The 20,752-nt window shown below is 36.2% G+C and overlaps 1 protein-coding gene across 2 annotated transcripts in view; it reads left to right on the forward strand.

Annotated features, from left to right (window-relative positions):
• The first annotated feature begins 9,467 nt into the window (after window positions 1–9,467).
• The window catches only part of PLA2G4A (phospholipase A2 group IVA), a 149,667-nt gene continuing 138,382 nt past the window's right edge, over window positions 9,468–20,752 (forward strand). For both annotated transcript variants that reach the window (XM_030934855.1, XM_030934856.1), the window contains exon 1: window positions 9,468–9,554. The gene's annotated coding sequence lies outside the window, so the exon portion shown is untranslated. The remainder of the gene's footprint in view (window positions 9,555–20,752) is intronic.

Consider the following 20,752-nt stretch of genomic DNA (forward strand, 5'->3'; position numbering starts at 1 on the left):
AGTCAAGCAGGCATCAGTAAAGCAGAGCTGGTGGGAAAGGAATGGGCTATGTGTGAAAGTCATTAGATAGGAAAGAGTATGGGATGTTCTTGAAATTGAAAGAAATACAGTATTGCCCTGGAGTAAGGAGAAACAGGTGAGGCTGACTTGAATCAGGCTGGGACCAGATATTTTGAGACCATGTTAAAGAGAACAGGTAGCATTCTAAGGGAATTGGCGACCCCTGGAAGGAAAGTGACAAGATATTTGTGTACTAAAGTGGTAATGAATGATCATACTGCCTACTGTTAGAAAAAGATATGGAGGGAAAATGAGGAAAAGAGGGGAGCCCATATGTGTGTGTGTGTGTGCGCGAGTGTGTGTGTGTGTGTGATGAAAAATATGTAGGATTGCTCTAAATCTGGGCAGTAAGGAAATGCTGTCTGGCAGATTTTATTAACTGAAGAGACAGAAAATGGGAGTTTGGGATAATGATTTATCACATTATTATGCAATCTAATGAAGTATTGCTTCTTGATGACCACACTCCTTATGAGGTTGAAAACATTTGTACTGCAAAAAGAGTTTTAAGAGAGTATACATTTCCTAGCTTTTCTGAAAAAGATTTTAAGCCGTGAATCCCAGACTTTTGGATAGCAGGGATCAGGAGATCTTTTCCCTCCTTCACTCGCCAATAAACAAAAACAAAATAACTCATATATAAATTTGGAATGCCATTTTAACACCAATGTTTAAGTCCATAATCTCACAGTAAATGGTAAACTTTAGAATTCTTATGAAAAGATGGTTAATATCATTATTGTGTATATGATTTTTCTCATTTTTCTAGTTTGTGCACAAACTTACAACATTTTGTTAGATAAATAATGTTACAGATACTACATTTTGTAAACCCAGCTCTAACTATAGCAGAGATGGGATGAAAATTGGTACAGCCTTTACCTGTGAACCAAGCATCCCCAGTAACAATAAAGAGCTTGAAGTATGCCTTAATTCCACAGCTGAGCTGTTTAGGATAGACTAGAAGGAGGTTTACCCTCCCTATTCACAAAGAAGCCATATTACTAATAGTTGCTCAGCAAGTACTCCTTTGCATGATGGCCATTATCTTTGAAAATGTATCCCAGCAGAATGCCTTGATGACCACTCTCATGAGTCATTATGTTTTCATAAAAAGATGCTGAACGTGGCCTCAGAATAGGAACAGAAACTGAAAACCTCCTGTTTTAAGACTTCCCTGACTTGAAATTTTTCTAAAGAGCATACACATAAAATAAAATAGCTGCATATGTATTCATTTAGATTGAAACTATTTAGAAAATATTGATCAAGTGAACATTTCTGAAAACATGTTTGTTTCATATAGTAGGCACTGTATTTTTGTCTTTACAAATAGAAGGAAAGAGAAGTAATAGGTTATAGGAAAAGTTGATAAGTAATGATTCCCTTTTAACTTTATTCCTTGTTCATTCTTCTGGTGGAAGAGAGCTTTGGTAACAGGAAAATATAATGCCATCTCTGCATAAAGCATGTTTAAGAAGGTTTGTGAGTTTAATATTAACCCGGAGAAGAGTAAGACAAGCACATCTCTTACTAGTATACCAAGAAGAGATTTTTTCAGAAGCTTAAACTTCTTGCTTCCTTCATCATTCGTTACATATTTTAAAACTGCGTGAACACTGTTATTGGGTTAAGTCCTGCTTATGCAAAATGATGAAGTAAACAAGCAAACACACACCATGGGCTTTGAAATCAGGAAAACTTGAGTTTAAATCTCTGTTTTAACACTTTGCAAATTGACTTCTAATGCTCAATTAATTTATTTGTGAGTAGGCAATGGGAAATGGCTATAGAAAGAGATAAGTAAATTGAAGTCAAAGTCTTGGTTTGACCTCCTCTGATGTTTAATTTTGGATAAATCACCTTAGTGTCAATGGTTTCCTATTTTTATAGTGGAATGGTAACACTGTAGGCTGTTGCCATGCTGCCAGTACCTGATCTATAACTCTAGCTTATTCCAGAAGTCACACACAGTTCCAGTATATGTCACCCATATACTAGGAGGACTTCCCTAAGCACTCACATGTGATTCTTTGAGGACTTAGGAGCAGAAGACACCTGATAAAACTCTAAAGGTTTTCCTATCCCAGACTTTTAAGCATCGCATAAATGATCAAATAAATGTATGATTTATTGGGTGAATCGGTAATATTTATTAAGCAAATATCATATCCAAAGAGAATACTGTGTGAGAGTTGGTGGAATGTTCCAAAATAAATGATCATACCTAACCTAAACCTTGCTACCCATGTTTAATACAATATCAGAATGGCTTTTAAGGAAAATGGAACTATTTAGAGAGCCAAGTGAAAGGGAGTTTGTCATTTTAGACTGTGATTTAGAGCAAAAGAATCATAACCTATTTTTAATATCTTAGTGATAAATCACAATATTATCTGACATTACAGTGCTTTCTTTAACTGTAGCAAGTTATAAGCAAAAATGGATAGGCGGCCGGGCGCGGTGGCTCAAGCCTGTAATCCCAGCACTTTGGGAGGCCGAGGCGGGCGGATCACGAGGTCAGGAGATCGAGACCATCCTGGCTAATACGGTGAAACCCCGTCTCTACTAAAAAAAAAAAAAAAATACAAAAAAACTAGCCGGGCGAGGTGGCGGGCGCCTGTAGTCCCAGCTACTCCGGAGGCTGAGGCAGGAGAATTGCGTAAAACCCGGGAGGCGGAGCTTGCAGTGAGCTGAGATCTGGCCACTGCACTCCAGCCTGGGCGGCAGAGCGAGACTCCGTCTCAAAAAAAAAAAAAAAAAAAAAAAGAAAGGATAGGCAACTCTAGAATGTTCATCTTTTATTTTAAATTCAGTTCTTGGACTATCCTACTGTTTGCTGGGACGTAAAAATATCTCAATAGGTGTATTAGTCAGGGTTTTCTAGGGAATCATAACCAATAGTGTATGTATATGTATATTCGTAACCAATAGAATGTATGTATACACTATACACACATACACATATACACACATTCTATCATAGCCAATAGAATATATATATATATATACACACACACATACACACACATATACATATGCACACACACATATAAGAGGCTATTATGGGAATTTGTTCATGGGATTATGAAGGTTAAAAAGTTCCATGATACACTGTCTGCAAACTGGACAACCAGGAAACCGGTGGTGTAATTCAGTCTGAGTTCAAACGCCTGAGAACCAGAGGAGCTAATAGTATAATTTCTAGCCCAAGCCCACAGGCTTGAGAACTGGGGGTAGCTATTGTAAATATCAACTTCCAAAGTCTCCAGTGGCTGAAGACAAGAGAAAATGGATGCCTTCAGCTGAAGAGGAGAGAAAGAGAATTTGTCCTTCCTCTGCCTTTTTCTTTTATTCAAGCTCTCAACAGTTTAGATGATGCTGGACCACACTGGTGAGGGCAAGTCTTCTTTACTCAGTCTACTAATTCAAATGCTAATCTTCTCCTGTAACATCCTACAGAAACATCCAGAAATAATATTTTACCACCTATCTGGGCATCCCTTAGATCAATCAAATTGACATGTAAAATTCAACCATCACAGTAGGATATTTAAGAAATATTTAAACTTGTTGTATGTTTCATGTTTTCCTTAATTATTCCATTTACATGAGCAAATCAGTTGGATCATTTTGCTAATGTGGAGTAAACTTGATCAGAATTAATACTTTTGCTGTTTTTTTTTGTTTTTTTTTTTGCATAGCAGCTTTCAGAATTGTTGCTATGAATTGTCTCAAATTATACTCTACCCTAAAAAGTAAACTTGGGATAAATTATGGAATCTAAGGCCAGATCATAAATGTAATGAAATTAAATCCTGGTATGTGATTATCTTTGTTATTTAGGTGAAGATTAAGAGTTACTTGTTTTGCTTTGTTGTGTTTCCAATCAGAGATAGATGACATATATATAGGGAATGAAGAAAGATAAATTTTCCAAAGAGAAACTGTTGGATCTGACAATGTATTTGAAAAATCAAATAGCAAGGAGCTTTTGAAGCTGCTCAGTCACTGGTTTTATAGATATAAGTATAGGAATAGTGTTATTATCTTAGCTCTAGACAACCAAATGTTCTATAAAAATCCTCTACTGACATCTATCAGAGCTCAGCTACGTGGGAGGCACTGGAAATTCACTTAGCAGTAATTCTTCCTACTCAGGATTACCTCAAAGCAAAGGACACAGGCTCTGCCTTTCTCACTGTCGTCAGTACATTTAAATTCCAAAAGCATAAGTATTTTTAAAACCCTGCAAAGTGCCTGCCAGTCAGTTTCTGGGGTGAGTAATTGAGCTCATGCCCATTCCTACATAATTACTAAAACTAGACATGCAGTTGCTTTACCAAATTTAGAGGGCACTTTGAGAGCAGAAAATGATGGGTAAAATTATTGCCACAAGTAGGTAAAATGAATTAGGACAACCCTGTTTTATCAAAAGGTCCTGAACATGGTTTGTCTGTAGCTAAAACTTTCTAATGTGTGTTAAGTCATATTTATTGTTGACAGCATGACTATTTGTAATTTGTGATAAAATCTGAGAGTATTCTGATTTAATTTTTACATCTACTTCGTCTGCAAAAGGAAAAAGAGATATTTTAAAAGTGTAGTAATATAAATCAATAGGTAGTATAGAAAAGTGGATGATGTGGGTAGGGCAGTGAAATGACCTGACTTGTAGGAAGGTCTATCTGTTAGTGAAGCCTAGGATGATTTTAAGACTGAAAAGGAGATGCAGGAGTAAAGATCATATGGTAGTATATGTAAGTAATAATAAAGCAAGAGTACAAGTTAATATTTTGATAGTAAAATGGACAGGAAAATGCAGGTAAAAACATTTGGAGATAGAAACCAGAAGATAAATAAAGGAGTTAGGTGGGATGAAGGAAGAAAAGGGGCAAGACTGTGACCATTGCTGATGTGGAAGAGAATAGCAGAAGGTTCCTAGCCTGGGTGCTTAGGATAATGGAGGCTTTAATGATCTATTAGTAACTCCACTACCACTGCTCCCTAACAGTCAGAGATTTGGTTGACTTGGGACAAGGCTGAAAAGATGGCCAAACAAAACTTGCTATGAGACAGTGTGATACACTAGAAAAATTGTGGGCTTTGGAGTTGGACAAACTTGATTAAAATCCTAGCCTCACCACAAATTTTATATGCTTACTTAATATCGGGATTCTAAATAAAGATAATACTGTCTCATTTCATGAATATAATAGTTAGTGACACAACAAATGTAGTACTAACACAAGTACCTGGCCCATTATAAGCTCTATATAAAGAGTAACAGTCAATATTAGTAGTACTTTATTTGTTATAGTTTTCTTAATATATAAAAAAAGGAGGGAAAAGTTTAATTAAGCAGCAATAATTTGTTTAACGCATTCAATTCAAAGGAAGAGAAAATTATTGCTTCCATTGTTTAGGTCAAAAGATCTTTGCAAACGTAGGTGTAACTACTATTAGATATTTAGCTATTAAAATATAGGTCTTATTGTTCACAGATACGCTCTTCTGAGAGCTGTACTTTCATCATAACATTTAATTTTTAAATTCATGGTAAATACATTTTAATTAGGGTCCATTTCACCCTGACTTCTTGCTAGTTTTATATTGTCAGTAATTTATCAGTGTGTGTATTGTAGGGCATTAAAAAAATGTCTATACTTTAGTAATGATGGCGATGGCAGTGGCAGGTAGAGTGTTATTCGGGTGTCAGGTTTAAGATATCTTTGACCTTGATACCATGGAAAACGAATTCAACAAATGTCCATTAGCTCCTAATGTGTTATAAACTTCAGGTGAAAAGAGAGTTTATTAAAATGAAAAATACTTGCCTCATGCCCTGATGGAATATAAAATATTTTTTAATTACATAGCCAAGTATAATACATGGTCAATGCTCTAATGAGCATTCTTATACAAGTGGAATAATGAATTCTACTGGAGAGGAAAGAGGGTAGGGAAATTTTCCAGACAAGATAGTAATTGAGCTAAGCCTTGCAGGATGAGTAGGATTATTCTAGTGGAATTCGATGTGCAAGGAGAATAGTCTCTGTGTTAGTTTGAATGAAAGGTAGAGGTCAATTAGTGGGATGCCAGAAAACTTGACAATGTGAGAAAATCATTTTCTTTGACTTGCTATTTTACTAACCTGAATAATTTTGTTAATACATAAAAAGAGGAATGATTCACGTAAATTATAGTCACAGATACAAATAAGTAGCAAAAATATCAATTTATTATTTTACTATAAAAATAGTTGGACCAGAAGACTCAAGCATAGCCTGTGGAATAGAAGGATACATTATGATAAGTAAATTAGTTGATTGGTAACCATTTTCTGAGTTTATCTGCAATCTGGATTAGATTCTCTATTCAACTCTCTCTTAGTACCCTATGCTGGCTAATCATCTTCATTTTCTATCCGGATTTAACTCTCATATAGTATCTCACTACCTTTGTTCAAGTTCATGGGAAACAAAGCAGCTTCATATAGTTACAGCACAGGATAGGTGAATTGGAAATAGTAAAAAAGACAACAGAAAACAGCTCCATATAAAGAAAGAAATATCGCTCAAAGAAGACGTTTATGCAGCCAACAGACACATGAAAAAATACTCATCATCACTGGTCATCAGAGAAATGCAAATCAAAACCACAATGAGATACCATCTCACACTAGTTAGAATGGCGATCATTAAAAAGTCGGGAAACAACAGATGCTGGAGAGGATCTGGAGAAACAGGAACACTTTTACATTGCTGGTGGGAGGGTAAACTAGTTCAACCATTGTGGAAGACAGTGTGACCATTCCTCAAGGATCTAGAACTAGAAATACCATTTGACCCAGCAATCCCATTACCGGGTATATACCCAAAGGATTATAAATGATGCTACTATAAAGACACATGCACATGTATGTTTATTGTGGCACTATTCACAATAGCAAAGACTTGGAACCAACACAAATGTCCATCAATGATAGACTGGATTAAGAAAATGTGGCACATATACACTATGGAATACTGTGCAGCCATAAAAATAATGAGTTGATGTCCTTTGCAGGGACATGGATGAACCTGGAAATCATCATTCTGAACAAACTATCACAAGGACAGAAAACTAAACACTGCATGTTCTCACTCATAGGTGGGAATTGAACAGTGAGAACACTTGGACACAGGGCAGGGGCACACAGGGGTCTGTCGTGAGCGGGGGGTAGAGGGAGGGACAGTGTTAGGACAAATACCTAACGTAAATGACGAGTTAATGGGTGCAGCAAACCAACATGGCACATGTATACATATATAACAAACCTGCACATTGTGCACATGTACCTTGGAACTTAAAGTTTAATTAAAAAGAAAGAAAGAAAAATCAATCATACAAACTTCAGAGTTCCCCCTCCCAACCCCCTGGGGTTTTTGAGCCATGGCTTTTGACAAGTAGGTATTCTTTGTTAGTTAATTTGGCCAATTTTGGTGTTGTTCCTTTTGATTACTTATCTAGTTCTTAGTTTATTGTTCTCTAAAATTTTAAAGATGTGGAAAATTACTAGCAAACTGTATGAAACTTATTAGCTGGAAATAGTGCAAATGGTAGAATTGGATTCAAATAAGCTGCTATGATATTGCTCAGCTTCAGATGAGTCCCAGATGACTAATCTTTGTTGATGGACAAATCAAGGGAAGACGGGTCTTCAGACCTAATTGATCTTATAGACTGAAGCACGCTATGGAAGTCAGGGCCTATCTTACCTAAGGTGGAAGCAGAGGTTTTTGAAGCCAGTAGGTCAATGCTGAAAACATTTTTGGAGGAAATTGGACAAAGTGAAGATAGCAAATCTGAACTTCTACTATCCACCTAGAGGTCTATGTGAACAATGAGATCACAAGCAGTGAGCCAAAATGGGTAAGATAAGGAGGCCACAGAACCACAAAATGGGTAAATGGGATTTGGTCTGCACTGGTTCCAGAGAGGAGAACACATACCTGCAGCAGCCTTTATTCATTATAAAGGTGGAGATAAGTCAGCCTCATTTAGTAAGACTGGAAAGAGACAAACTTCTCCCCACATATTTTAACCCTAACCATAACATGTAATGACATTTTCTTTAAAAGCATTTAAATAATTTTTTATCTTCAATGCATGACACACTATTGGATATCATCTGGAAATATTGAGAGCTTTAACTTTTTATTATCAAAAAAGCACTAGAGCACTTTTTTTGTGCTCTATAAGCACTGTGAAGCTGCTTTTCCAGGGAGTCTTTCTTTATGAGAGTCTTAGAACGAACATGCCCTGCAGTATAGATTCTTTCTTTCACCATTTGTATCTGGGGGAACGAGATGAAAACTAGAAGTGTGCTTTCTGCTCCTCTATTTAACATACACCTCCTTTCTTGAAATTCAGGGATTTCTTTGGAAAGAGAAAAATTTTTTATTATAAATCTATCCTTCCTAAAAAAAAAATTACTGGCTTCCCCCCTCCCCCCAATGAGAGATTTATAATATGCCAGTTTGAATTCAGGGGAAAAAAATAAAAACAAATAAGGGTTGAATGTTGGGCTACAGAAAGCAGATAATCCAGAAGATTTAATGAAATTATATTCTTTGAAAATGTAAGAGAGTTAGGAGAGTGAGTTCAGTATTTAAAGGCAAAAGCAAGATCCTGTGTTTGCAAAACAAGATATACTAAATGAACATGTCAATCTTTAAAGACATGAATTGATTCTTATGGAATTTGGATACATTTAAACAGTGCACCTTCTTCATTATAGTACTATAAGGTATTTGGATTTACACTGCAAATTTGCAATTCAATCTGATTTCATTTTCTTCCCTAAATCTCAACATATATATTACATTATTTGGTATGCTTTTAATCTTAAATTTACAAAGAAATTATTATCAACACAGGTGTTCTGAGTCTGGAGTAGAAATATTTAAACAGATTTGATTTTTAAAGTGGTCTGATATTCATTTCAAAAAATGTACATTTTTATATTTGAGGTTTGTTATAAACTTTGCCTTTTTAAATAATGCAAAAATGTTCTAGGTTATTCACGGTCTTTTCAATTTTGTTCTCCTTTGGAAAAAAGGAGGAAGTAGTTACTACTTAAGGACAAGCAGTAATTTCAGACGCGAGCGCGCGCGCACACACACACACACATACACATCACACACACAGAAATCCACGACAGCACTCATGGAATTTAGGACTGGTTAATTTACATATTATTTTAGCATATTTTCTGACTTCAAACTCCTGGTTCTAATAACTGGGCACTGACATTTACAATACTAGCTTCTATGAGACGAGAGCGTTCTCCCTCTTCCTCTTTAATTCCACCTTAAAACATCTGCAAAAGCGCAAGGAGACCAGCCCACATTTTAGCCCCTCCTACCCAGGATAAGACTTTCTCTAAGTCCGGAGCTGAAAAAGGATCCTGACAGAAAGCTAGAGGCATTGAGGAGCCTGAAGATTGTCAGGTAATTCTGGGAACTGTAAGCAATATGTTTATTCTTCCCCTGCTCCACTTCTCTTTCCCACCCTCCTTAGCTTTTACTTGGTAGTTCACTTGGAAGGAAGAAAGGACGGAGGGGAAACCTCACTGCTTTAAAAAGTCAGCATGTCCTCTGCCTTTTGAAATAAAACACAGATTAGGGACCTCAATTTTCTTCTAACCCACTCACATTTGCCTTCCTGGATTTAAATGCACTGTGGAGTCAAAGATTAAGGTGTTTCTTTGGGTTGGAGTCCCAGAAAGTTAGCATTCAAAACGGCAATGAAGTGGCGCTTATTAGCGTCCCACGTGATGACATCCAGTGGTTGCTGATCCCCAAACTCGAGCAGCAGCATGCTGTGTTGTTTGACAGCCCTAGCGATCTTTAGCGAGAGAGAGACTTTGTTGACTCACTTAACTTTTAATTTGTAAAAATTGATCATTTTGGTTACTTATGGGACGCTTTCCTGGCTACTCAATATTTTGCAGAATTATGCGAAAGAAAGAGGATTGAAAAATTAACTGTAAACGGACTGGTGTTCTGATGATCCACCATTCCCCTAAGTTACTTGGCTTGCCAGGAGGAAAAAAAAAAAAAAAAAGCTCAAAACTAGATACTTGAAAAGATTTGATCAAATTACATAGTTAAATTTTGAGTGTGGATATTTTAGTAATTTTGTTTCCACAAAAAAAAAAAAAAAAAAAAAGAAAGAAAGAAAAAAAAGAAAAAAATGGTCTTTGACTTTGAAGTATCAGTGGATGAATGTTTCTGTCTCCTACAGTTTATAATCATTTTAGTCTTAAAAATAAATTCACCTCCAAAACCAGAACAAGAAATAATCCTTATATGGGTTGATGATGTCAGTATTTATTCAGCTAAGGCAGATGGAGAATATTAGAGGCGTATTGTTTGAATGGGTGTCAATTCTGAAGTTATATTTGCCAATATGATTTGAGTTCAAGGAAGATTTGTATTTTTGTTTCTCTTTGTTTTGGAATTGTGGCTCAAGGGATATTTGTAGAGGATTGTAGTGAAACGACCTCTGTTAAGAATTTTAACGTTACCTTCTAGAGGTTCCTACACCTTGCCAATCAAGTTAGAGGTTGGGATAAGAAACAAGTATTTACTTCTTTCATTATCTCCGGAAGAGTTAAATTTTAAATTAAGCAATAATTGTGAAATGCATAGAGAAGTGTTTAATGTGCATTTGCTCAAAGGACTTTTACAAACTTCCCGTAGGGGAAGCATATTTTTTGAGATAAGACATTGCATATTTTTAACGTACTTTAAAAAAGTGAGTTATTCTGGCTGGGCGCAGTGGCTCATGCCTGTAATACCAGCAATTTGGGAGGCCGAAGCGGGGGATCACTTGAGGTCAGGAGTTCGAGACCAGCCTGGCCAACATGATGAAGCCCCATCTCTACTAAAAATAGAAAAACTAGCTGGGCATGGTGGTAGGTGCCTGTAATCCCAGCTACTTGGGAGGCTGAGGCAGGAGAATCGCTTGAACCCGGTAGGTGGAGGTTGCAGTGAGCCGAGATCGCGCCATTGCACTCCTGTGAAAACAGCGAAACTCTGTCTCAAAAAAACAAAACAAAACAAAACAAAAAAAAGCTATTCTGAAGTGTTTTGCATTTACATTTAATTAGGAAAAGAAAAATTATTAAATAGATTTTTAGCAACTGAAAATGTTCATTCCATAGAGGTTATTTGGCTTATGTTTTTAACCCATTATCTTTTCTAGTGCTAGTGCTTAGAAAGCAGTCATAAAATCGAATCATCCGCATATTAAAAAATATGTTCCAGGAATAAAATAGAGGAAGACAGAATTAGTTGTGGTTCCCTTTCCTCTTGTTTGCTTTTATTTACCATCAGTTTTTTCCTCCTTCTTGCTCCAGATTTTATAGCTTTAGTTTTTAACCTTTTCTTTCTTTCTTTCTCTTTCTTTCTTTCTTTCTTTCTTTCTTTCTTTCTTTCTTTCTTTCTTTCTTTCTTTCTTTCTTTCTTTCTTTCTTTCTTTCTTTCTTTCTTTCTTTCTTTCTTTCTTTCTTCTTTCTTTACTTTTTCTTTCTTTCTTTCTTTCTTTTTTTCCATCAAAGACACTTTTACAATCTTGTGACAGGTATGGACTCCTCCCTAGAATAATGCACATTATGCCATTCCAACACACACAAATTTAAAAACACTTTTAAAAGTTCATAAATCCCCAAAGACAATTCATATTACATGAAAATGCAGTATTTCTTAGAACTTTGGAATTTTCTGATAATATAAAATGATTAATTAGAAAATCATTTTACTTATAACTAAGGAACTAACAGTGGATTTTACAGCACCCACATAGTCATTTATTCACTGATATTCTAGAACTCCAAGCAACTTGGTGTAATGGAAAAAGCTGCTTGCCTGAAACCAAATAACGTGAGTTCTAGACTCAACCCCAATAATAATTAACTGTACAATATTATACTTGACATTTTTCTGTAACGTCTGTTGTTTTTATTGCTGAATGCAGTAAGTGAAACATAATAAGAAAATCAGATGCAAGTTATTTTTTATTGGATTGTGGGTTGCCTGTATTTACTACTTTTATTCCAAAATTCCTAATGATATTTCCCAGAATGATTAATTTTTATAATATTATTGTTTATTATAAAGATAAATCACACTCACTGTTTAAGATTTTGTTAAATATAGAAAATTGCAAGGAAGAAAAAGAAAATATTACCTATTATTTCCTCCAAGGTGCTTTTAAAATGTAATGCAATCATTAATTCAATCAACAAATATCTATTGAGTACCCAGTATGCATCAGCACAGACAGACAAGAAGTTCATGCATATACATGTTTGTACATCTGGGTATGTTTCTATACATACATGTAGTTTTAAAATATTGTGATCACACTGTTCATACTGTTTTGTAACATGCTTCTCCCTCATTCATGAAATACATTGTTAAAACATTATTTTTTAATTATCATGTATTATTTTGTTTTCACATATTTAAAAAATATTAAGCCCCTACTGTGTGTGATGCAAGTAATGACAATCTATCCATGAACAAAAGAGTATGGTTCTTACTATATGAAATTTTTAGTGTGTATATAGGTTGTATTGGCCAATTATATCTTGTTGGATATTTAGCTAGATTAGTTTTCCACTATTATAAATAATTGTTGGATATTTAGATTGATAACAATTTTCTACTATTATAAATAATATTTTCATCTAGAAGCTTTTATATAGATGTTTGCATATATTTTTGTTTATTTCCTTATGGCAGATTCTTAAGAGTTTATTTTCTAGGTTCTAACAAAAATTTTACTACTTACAGGTTGTGAGACAATAATCCAATTACGTTATCTCCTTAAAATGTTGTCTTCTCAACCGTAAAATAGAAACAATAATAATTGGGTATTTTGAGGATTCTTTAAAATACTTAGCAAAATCTCATGGAATGCTAATGATGATTTTTAACATTTTGCTCTTGAGGAATATGGTATCCACTTATGAGCAATATAAGAGAGTAGGGTTTTCTATGTCAATACTTGGTGCCATCATCAAACAGAGCAAACGACAACAAATCCAATAACTTGGATACTTGTTATACGAAAATGGTATCTTGTTTAAATTTACATTTCTTTCTTTTTTTTTTTTTTTTTTTTTTTTTGAGACGGAGTCTCGCTCTGTCGCCCAGGCTGGAGTGCAGTGGCCGGATCTCAGCTCACTGCAAGCTCCGCCTCCCGGGTCCACGCCATTCTCCTGCCTCAGCCTCCCGAGTAGCTGGGACTACAGGCGCCGCCATCTCGCCCGGCTAATTTTTTGTATTTTTTAAGTGGAGACGGGGTTTCACTGTGTTAGCCAGGATGGTCTCGACCTCCTGACCTTGTGATCCGCCCGCCTCGGCCTCCCAAAGTGCTGGGATTACAGGCTTGAGCCACCGCGCCCGGCCTACATTTCTTTCTTGAACAAAGTTGAGCAATTTTCATAGTGGCCACTTACATGTCTATGTTTGTGAATTGCCTCTTTCAATGTGATTTTTTAAAATTTTCTGTTTTAATTTCAAATAGGATAGATATCAATGGATATAACTTACATAATCATAGCCCTTTTGGGGTCCTCAGTAATTTTGAAGAATATTAACAGTCTTAACAGTATAGATGAAATTTTGAACTGGAAGTAAAAATTCTATAAACATTGTTTTTCTCATTTTTGGAGGGTTATTTTAGTGTTTTCTGAAACCTTTCCCTTAAAAATGTGTGAGAATATGTAGAACAATGAGAGCAAATTACTTTTTATTCTCATAGACGAATAGTTTACAAACGATGGGAAAACTGAAGAGAGTTCACAGACGATGGCCAAAACCCAGCCCCAGAGACATCCTGGCTTGAATAATGTAAAGATATAGTTAGGACTAAAGGTGTGATGACTGTTTAAGTTTTGTAAGGCTGGGGGCAGTGGCTTGCACCTGTAATCCTAACCCTTTGGCAGGCTTGAGCCCACGAGTTTGAGACCAGCCTGGTCAACATAGCAAGATTAATTAAAATTTTATTAAAAATTTTGAAAAAATCAGCTGGATATGGTGGCATGCATCTGTAATCCAGCAATCTGGGAGGCTGAGGCAGGGGGATGATTTGAACAGAGGAGTTTGAGGCTGCAGTGAGCTGTGACCACACACTGCACTCATGCCTGGGTGATAGAGCAAGACTTTGTTTCTTATTAAAAAAAAAGTTTTGTGAGGAAAATAATATTCTTGGTTGTGAACAACCAATTTAGAGAAAATGAACTTCAGTTCCGGCCAACTCTTTGTCTTCTACCCCTTGACTATTAGGGCAATAAATAGTTGGGGGAACCAAAAGGTTGGTTCTGCAGTTCCTTCCAAAGAAGACAGTAAATAGAGCAGAGGTTATTCTGGTCCTGTGATACCCATTACTTGCCTGTTAAAAACGGATGCATTATGGCCGGGCGCGGTGGCTCAAGCCTGTAATCCCAGCACTTCGGGAGGCCGAGACGGGCGGAACACGAGGTCAAGAGATCGAGACCATCCTGGCTAACACGGTGAAACTCCGTCTCTACTAAAATGCAAAAAATCTAGCCGGGAGAGGTGGCGGGCGCCTGTGGTCCCAGCTACTCGGGAGGCTGAGGCAGGAGAATGGCATAAACCCGGGAGGCGGAGCTTGCAGTGAGCTGAGATCTGGCCACTGCACTCCAGCCTGGAACAGAGCGAGACTCCGTCTCAAAAACAAAACAAAACAAAACAAAACAAAAGCAAACAAACAAAAAAATAGATGCGTTATATATTTGCTACTCTTGCTGTGTGATTCTAAGTGTTTTGATTCTTCGTGATTCTTAGTGCAATTCTTACAACATACCTTGAAAATACAGTTTACCTTTCCTTATACAAAAAAAGAAATAAGCATAAACAACTCGATGCTCACCATAAGCAGATTCGTAGTTACCCTACCAGTCTAATCACTTATTAAATAAATTCGAATGAGCTTAGAGAAACTCAGCAGACACCTGACGCTGAAAGTTATCAGCATCAGAGTTTAGCCATCACTCCATTGAAGATAATAGACCAAATTGGCTCTCATTTTTCTTCTCATTCCTTTTTGGCATATGTAGTTGTGAATCAACTGCTCCCTTTTCCTCAGTCTTCCTCTTCATCTGCTTGACTTCTGGAGTCTTCAGAAAAAGATTTGGTATTTTAGGTAACAGAGTGCTTTGAATTGGTAAACAAATGTCCATAATATGTATTCTTCTACAGTACAGAAAACTCACGTATTTATGATGCTCAGCTTATGCTTGCTTAGGTTTTTGTTTTGTTATTTAATTTACAAGCTGTTTTCTCATTATCTAGTATGAAAAAAATTAGAGGCCCACTATTGTTTATTTTCACAGGCTTTGTGGTTGATAAAGAGATTGGTTATGAACTTTGTTTATTTCCACAATAACTGTATAAGTTAGCAGTACAGGTATTACTATCCATATTTTGCAACTGTGAAAAAGAGCTGTTGAAAAGTCAAATGTTTTTTTCTTTTTTTAAATGTCTGCCTTATGATTTCCATTTTGATGTATTTAAATGTTTAAATATATTGGTATATATTTTTAGTTTTAATGTGTATTATTTGATGTTGTCACACTCTTTCTATTGGAGTTAACATCAGAAAAATTGTAAGAGAAGGCCCAGGAAGTCCACTCTCCTGGTGCATGTTTCCATAATAACTCAATTGTTCTGCCCTTATAACTTGATTACTGATTGATGTAGTAGAGGAGGTTGTGCAACTTGTGCAATTTTGGAATTATATAGTATTTTGTACAGTAGTATGTATGCTACTTTAAGAAAATAAAATGTATTACATTTTATCTAAAAATACAAAATGAACACATTTCATGAGTTATGTAAAAAGTACTGATTTTACCAAATGTTTTGCTTTCAGGTTGGTAGTAGAGAAATTTCTTAGAATTTTCTAAGTATAACCTACAGTACCTACGGCTCTTTCTGGCTCTTATTAAACCTGGCAGCTGGCATAAAGCATTTGTATCTAGATGGTTACTCTGACCTTGGATTTATCATTTGGACAAAAAAATCATTATTATTTTACTTTTCCAAATAATTCAGTAGCTTATGATAAAGCAGATACTCCTTCTCAGGGGTAAAACCCAACATTAGTTATACACTTGACTTAGTATCTATACTACGATGTGGTAATAAATAATGCATACTAGGTCAGGTTTTACTGCTGGATGCGACTGTGCCACTAGAAACATTAGGTCAGTACATGGCTTCTGAATTTCACTCAGTAAATTGACACACTTCTATTTGCCCCATACTTTTATGCCCACAGTTTTGACAGGATAAGCAAGTTAAATGCAGTACACAGGCAGTAAACTGGGATGTTCACCCCTTATGGAAAAAAAGCAGTTTTGCAGAATTCTTGGATCTATAAGAAGAGACAGTGTCAGCCTGAGATAGTCTCAAGGCAGATAAATGGTGTTTTAAGTTTTTTTTCAGGTTTTAGCTTTTTATTTATTGAAACAAAAAGGCAATTCATTTTGTGGACTTTTTTAAACATGTATTTCATGCAATATTATGAAAGCATTGAAAAAAGTAATTTTGAGCAATTATGTAAGAATTTATTGAAAGGCAATCAGAGAAAAGTGTCTAAAGATGCACACAGTTACGAGATCATTCTGTATAGACTGCTGCATCTATAATTATGATTTCTTAATATCCATTATCCTCTGTTGTGTCTACCACAAACCTCAAACAGGTTATCAACTTCCTTTTCATTCAACTGACATGAAGAAGAGATGGATGAATTTAAAATTTGCTGAGGTCATGAACTTAGATCTCAAAGAGATAATACTAGGAAATTTTGGTAGTTCACTTTCAATGATCAATGGTAACACATGTTCAGATAATAGCTTTAAAATACTGTTATGTCCTTGATTCTTAGAAGACAATGCCACTAGCCCATTTTAGGAAGATTTGTCACAGCAACAATTCTAATTTAAAAGAGGCTTCTTGGTAAATTAAATATTTAATTGGAAAGCTGTTTGATGCTTACTTATAATCTATTACTTGGTACTTACTTTTTGAGCTGGTGACAACCAGAGATTTATATTTAATATATATAAAGCTTCACAATATTTACATGCATTTTTCCCTCTTATCTTTATTACTGTCTGTAACGATGCCTCTGTTGTCAATGAAAAGCAATAAAAGAAAGAATCAAATTTGTGAGACTCATTCACTGTTTGCAGAAATTCTTACAATCTGTTTAAAATATGTTTTAAGTTGACAAATTTGATTTGGTTGATCAATATATTATGTATTAATAAGAATTAATAAAATATTAATTTATATGGAATAATACCCTAGTATTAATATATACCCTATGTATTAATATAATTAATAACAATATGAATTAATTCAGGTAAGTTATTAATTATTCAATACACCATATATTACATATAATATGCCTTAATAATTAATGTTGATTAATTGTTATTATATATTGATATGTACATAAGATATGAATCAACCAAGTCAATTTGTTAATCTAGGATGTAATTTAAACAGATAACAAGAATCTTCAAGCACTTTTTATCATCACAATGAAAAGAATGTTCTCATATAAATCTTAGGTTTCTGTGAAAAAATAATTTCTATATACCATTTTATTAATACATACGGTATACTTAGAAAAGTTGTAGGAGTAGGAAAATGCACTTTTTAATACTTAGAAAGAGAACAGGTATTGTATGAAGCTATTTAGATAATATGTACTCTTCTTTTTCACTTACCAATTTTACCTCCTGTTTCAAGAAATGCACGTGTTAATGTCCATCAGGAATTGTTGGTCACTGAGCAGTATGCCTTTATTCCTTCACTAATTCAGTCAGTTTTAATTAATAACAGCTACATGCTAGGCACTGTGCTACATTTAGGGCATACCTGGGTGAATAAAGCAGTTATAGTTCATTCTATCTTGGTGGAGACAGATAATAAGTATACAAACAAACATAATAAATTATAAAAAGGAAGGAAATGGGCTTCAATGACAGAGAATAACATGGGAAAGTGGAGAATGGGAAGGGCTCTCTGAGGCAGAGAATTGAAGCACAGATGTGAGGGATAAAAAGCCATCTATGGGAGGTGGTAAGTGGAGTGAGAATGGCATGGCTCACGCTAGGGTTCCAGGCAGAGAGTGGCATTTGTCAACGAGTCTGCAAAGAAGCAACTAAAAAATTAGATGGAAAACCAGGGATTAGGGTGGTGTCATGGGAGCAAAGGAAGGAAAGTGGTTCTAGAGGAAACAAAAAGGTTGAATAAGAAGAGGATAGAAAAGTGATTGCTACTTTAGGAAACTTGGAGATCGGCCGGGCGCGGTGGCTCAAGCCTGTAATCCCAGCACTTTGGGAGGCCGAGACGGGCGGATCACGAGGTCAGGAGATCGAGACCATCCTGGCTAACATGGTGAAACCCCGTCTCTACTAAAAATACGAAAAACTAGCCGGGCGAGGTGGTGGGCGCCTGTAGTCCCAGCTACTCGGGAGGCTGAGGCAGGAGAATGGCGTAAACCCGGGAGGCGGAGCTTGCAGTGAGCTGAGATCCGGCCACTGCACTCCAGCCTGGGCGACAGAGCGAGACTCCGTCTCAAAAAAAAAAAAAAAAAAAAAAAAAAAAAAAAAAAAAGGAAATTTGGAGATCATGAATGATCCTGATTAGTGCAGTTTCAAAGGAGTAGTGGGGGTAGACAGAAGAAAGAAGTGTAAATGGGATGGGAGAAATGCGTGGCGAGGATAGCTGGCTCCTGGATACAGGGTAAGCAAATAACCCTTCAGAGAAGTCTGTCAAACACAGCATCCAAATGGAGACACAGCAGGAAAAAGGAATATGAAGTCGACAGAGAGACTGTAACAAGTTTACCAATTAGATAATCCAGTTGAAAGTAAAATTTGATGATTCAGGAAAGAGAGACATGACCATCAAAATCTCTCCTTAAGGAGAGGGATTTTGCATCCAGAGAGCCATGGCTGGCGCCAGGTCTGTAACAGTAGGAGGACACTGCCTCCTTTGTGATAGGGAGAAGGGGAACCCAAGTGCACCTGCAGGGGAATATGCAGATTTGATGGTGGGAAGATGAGAAACTTCCCTCTGGTGCTTTCTGCTTTTTCAGTGAAGGAAGATGAGGTCGCCTGCTAAGAGTGGGAGTTGGGGTGGGGTGAGAAACTTGAGTGAGAGAAGGGAATAAAGTGACTCTTTCCGGTGGGAATACCAGTCCACCAAAGAAACTTAGAAAGATGCCCTGTATTGTGGAGAGCCTCTGTGGGTTTTGAGAATATGGACTTAAATTAAAACTAGCCTTCCAGGGTATGTTGTTTTTCTACAACATGTTTAAATGCTAAGAGCAAAGAAGCTAGATGGTTCCTCTAGAGTGGGAGTTTTAAAGACAGAAAGAAAAATTGTGGTAATCCATAAAATGGATAACCAGTGGAATAAGCAAAACAAAATCAAAAACAACCAAAACCAAAACCAAACCTAAACAAAAATTCATAAAAATGAATGAGTCTGTAGAACAGAGATCCTTTATCTAAGGTAATTAGTGACTACTAGGGAGTAGTCCAAAACTGGCTGATTTCCAGCTCTAGTAGGTGGGAATTGAGCCTTTGTTCTTTCCAAAGTCTTGGATTCATTACCTTGCCAATTGGTAGGCCTGATTGTACACTTCAGTGAAACCCAGTTACCTGTTCCAGGAGCCATCGTTCTGGAACCTCTTTTTCTTCATGTTTTAGTTGGTAGACCTATTGCTGTTGTCCTTTGAAGTTCTGAATGATTAACTCTTTTTTTCTCTGCCTTTATTGGACTCCTAGCTAAGTACTTGTTTCTGAGTTGTAGCACACTCCTTGGTCTTTGTGCTCCCTAAGATAAGGGTTTATAGACTTTGAATCATTAGAATTCTACAGTGTGAAGATGTGTAAAACATTTTGTGATAGTAATAGGCCATCCAAAAAGAGGATCTTTCACAGCCCTGCTCTCAGGATATATTTCTTCACCTTGACATAAATCTTTCATTTTGCATCTAAAAGTCACTTCCTTTTCTTTTCCAATTCTTAGAGTTTTAGAGAATAGCTGGTTACCATAATCAAAATGGTATCTTTTCAATGACTAAAATAATATTGTTGAGCTATTGACTCATATTTCCTCAAAGTTAAAAAAACCATTTTAAAATTTAAAAATCATTAGCCATGTCTCATAAATCCTCTTCACATAAAAATGATTTAGTTTTACACAAATGAAGGCCAGGCTCCTCCATGGATGGAAGCAGTGAGTCTGTGTGGGTCAATCAGGCAGCATGGTGAGAAGAGAGGATGCTTTTTGTGGTCAGATGGACTTGAGATTGCTTATGGCTGTGCCCTTCATCTACTTCTCTGCCTGACACTAACTAGCTGCTTCTTTTTCCCCCTTTTCTCCCTACCTCCCGGAGACATGTCATGCAGTGGAAAGTCATTCTGCACTTTATTCCTAGTCCTGCCTGTATTTGTCAGGCTATGGTTTAGCTGCAGTTGTCTAACTTCCTCCGGTCCAATTTCTCATTGGCAAAATGAAGGGGAGAGTATAACACTGGTTTGGTTAATTTCACATTTTCCCAAGGACCCATTGAGGCATTATAT

The sequence above is a fragment of the Rhinopithecus roxellana genome, chromosome 8 (genome assembly GCF_007565055.1).
Source record: "Rhinopithecus roxellana isolate Shanxi Qingling chromosome 8, ASM756505v1, whole genome shotgun sequence".
NCBI lineage: Eukaryota > Metazoa > Chordata > Mammalia > Primates > Cercopithecidae > Rhinopithecus > Rhinopithecus roxellana.